Consider the following 3,337-nt stretch of genomic DNA (forward strand, 5'->3'; position numbering starts at 1 on the left):
AAACTTTTGTTTTTGAAAACGTAACATTTCCAACACTATGAACTTTGAAATATGTGAACAATAACGAATACAAAAATAAACATAGAAACAAAACAGAAAAAGTAAAGGGTCCGACAACTCCCCATCCCTCTTTTCCAGGCATCCACTTTTCTTCACTATGAAGAATGGGGAAAGAGGGAAAAAACAAAAACGAAAAAGAAAAAACAAAAACAAAAAATCTCCGGTCCGTAGGTTTATCGCAGCTCCTGCACGCTGTCTTCTTGGCCGTTTCTAAGCCACTCGGGAGTTATCGTTCAGTATCTACATTCCCACATAACTGAATTTAAATGTTCATGAAAAACATGGGCCCACCTTAATTTATTACGCCTGCTCCTCAGTGACAGTGTTCATTGATGAATCTGTCAGCTGCCTCCGCGTTTGTGAAGCTCTCGTTCTTCCCGTTCCATTTGAAACGTAGGCTGCGTCCGAAACCGCCTACTTCTCTACTATTTAGTAGGGGAAAAGCAGTAGGCGAGCGAATAAGTATGTCTGAAGCAAAAAGAGTAGGCGAAAATTACCTGCGTGACGTACTAATTCTCGCGAGATTCGGACGTGCGCCTACTTAAAGTGCGTCCGAAACCGCCTACTTACCTAATATATAATAGGGGAAAGCAGTAGGCGAGCAATTAAGTATGTCAGAAACCTCAGTAATCATAAAATAGTAGTCGAGGAGTTCCCGGATGGCCTACTGCTTCCGCCCAGATTCTGAAGTATGCCTTGCTGGATATTTTTCTATCCCAGCAGGCCACGGGAGAGGATACGTCATAATCGAACACGGAGGAGAAAAGCGGCGCGGATGCTGTCAAATGTGAGTATTGAAAACCAAAAACACATTTGCTGAACTACTGTAGAGTAAACTGCTGAATGTGTAAAGATGCTAGACACTATTGTTGTGATTTTGCAGTAAAAACACGATTTATTATGTATAGATAACGGGATAAACACACCTTAATTCTCCAAAGTGGATTTACATATTCTAAATCATATACATCTTAAAGATGCTTACTAAATGTTTATTTAACATCTGACACGAACATCTTCTTCAAATATTATGACTTATGAGTGCTGGATTATGTATTATGAGTGATGTGTGTGTGCTATTATTCACTGTTGTCAACACTGTTTACATTCATGAATGAAAATAATGTAAATAAACAAATCTACAGTAACTACACATAAATTTAATCTATTTTATTTGTCCATTAGTATTGTTAATAAATTAAGGAACATTTGTATTGGATAAGAAGTGAGTTAACACATCATCAACATGTGAATGTAGATTTGAGCACATAAATCTCAGAGGAAACTTGAATCTTGTCTGATGTCTGGGGAATGATGCCATCAAAGGCTTTGAGTGAGGATACTACAGAAATGAATACAAAGTCTATTTAAATCTAAAGTCTAGTTTATTTTAATTATTGGAATTTAAACAGACTTATTACAGCACTTTTCTGATTCTTGATGTCTGTGCATTTGCTTCAGAGCTTTGGTGGAGCAGGACCTGCAAGAAAAGCTGACGACAGTATTTGTTAGAAAAAAAATAGGAAAACCTGAAACAAAATAAAAATATATATAAAGTAAGTAACAAAATATAAAGTAAGATCATTTTGTTATTTCTAATACAGAAATCAAATGACACTGTGCTGTTAAAATGACTGCTTTTGTATTATATTTGTGCATTATTGTAGGATGTGAATGTCCTCAGACTGGTGAGAGCACTGAGGATGGAGAGACACAGCAGATCCTGGGAATGGTTCAGTGTCAGGGACGAGATCCTCCATCACTCCTCCTTCCAAGTGACTCGATCAAGGACACACTGGAGGAGACGCTGCAGAGATCGAACCAGCAACCTTCTGCTGACCAGCTCAGTGGTTTAGACCACCACACCACAAAACTAATGAAGCCATGACAAGAATTAGCAATTGAAAAATATGAAATGAAATATGCAAGAAACAGAATGCTGACATGAATTAATTGTAAAATGTTTTAATCCGCTGATGGAGAGCACATGAATGTTTGCAGCAGCAGATTGTCCCGCACATCTTCTCCCACTCCTGCTCCAAGGTTGAGGGGTTCAGGGGTCCATCATCATCATCATCATCTTCTGCAGTGAGGAACATGATGATGAAGGTGTTCATCAGCTGCTTGATCAGAATAAAATGCAGAATTGGCACAGCTGTGTTGAGATGACAACAGGACTGTAAATACCTGATTGTTAGATCAATACATTTGAATAAAGCTTTGTTTCGTGTGTTGACTTGTATATGCATTTATTTGTCATTATTACTTTTATTAATTCTTTACTTATTAATTATGCTATTATCAGTAAATGTATATATTTTAATAAGCAATGAATTAATGCATGAATTGACTGTAAATGGAGATGTATTCACATCAGCTGTATTTGTCTAGTGTGTGTTCATGCACAGCTGTCATTTAACTAAACATTACATTTTGCTTGTTTTATTAAAGAAGTAAAATAAAAAGTAATATAATTAAGTTTTGGTCAGCATTTATCATCATTATTGTGTGTAAGTGTTGGGGTGTGTTAGAAAAGCAGTTCATTCTGGTGTAATCTTAATTTTAAGTTAACTTTGAGTATAAAATCAGTCTTCTCCAAAGACGAGATCTTCGAGCAGCTGCCTGATGTCTTCTTTGGCTTCAGACATCGCTAACACTGAGGAAAACCGCACTAGGTAGGGTTCAGTTACTGGTGCTGTGAGGTGTTGGTGCACCTGTTGCTCATATCTTTATTTTTATTGCAGGATCTACAATTTACATACAAGATCATGGAAAATACCATAGTGTATCTTTAACAATAAACAATAATAATGACAAAAAAAAAATATATATATGTTTGTATACATCATAGTTTGCGATTATATACACAGACATAAAGCATGATGACAAGATTAAATATTTGAATACATCATAATGCATAAAAGTTATTTACTTTTAATTTATAAGCCTGAGGGATGAAACTAAGCTAATTCAACAAGAAAAAGAGGAAAACAAATGAGATTTATGCCACCTTTGCTTGTGGATGGACATTTTTGCATATAAAATAAAGAAATTAACAATATATTCACGCGAATTTGGGTTTTTGTAACAAAAAATAAATCACATTAGTCACTCTTTCAGTTGTTGCGCTTGCGATAACGTCGTAGGTCACATGATAACGTCAACATGGCGGATTATTCTCGGATCTCATTCATACTCAACGAGATTTGGCTGTTAAGTACCTACTCTTTTAGCGCTCGTTAAGTAAGTACTTATTGAAATTAAGTACCTACTCATT

General features: G+C 36.0%; 1 long non-coding RNA gene across 1 annotated transcript; it reads left to right on the forward strand.

Annotated features, from left to right (window-relative positions):
• The first annotated feature begins 767 nt into the window (after positions 1-767).
• LOC125246220 lies at positions 768-2,024 on the forward strand. Its single transcript, XR_007179783.1, has 3 exons — positions 768-847; positions 1,522-1,616; positions 1,728-2,024. It is a non-coding gene; the product is annotated as an uncharacterized LOC125246220 (long non-coding RNA).
• The last annotated feature ends 1,313 nt before the right edge of the window (positions 2,025-3,337 follow it).

The sequence above is a fragment of the Megalobrama amblycephala genome, linkage group LG14 (assembly GCF_018812025.1).
Source record: "Megalobrama amblycephala isolate DHTTF-2021 linkage group LG14, ASM1881202v1, whole genome shotgun sequence".
In the NCBI taxonomy this organism is placed as follows: domain Eukaryota; kingdom Metazoa; phylum Chordata; class Actinopteri; order Cypriniformes; family Xenocyprididae; genus Megalobrama; species Megalobrama amblycephala.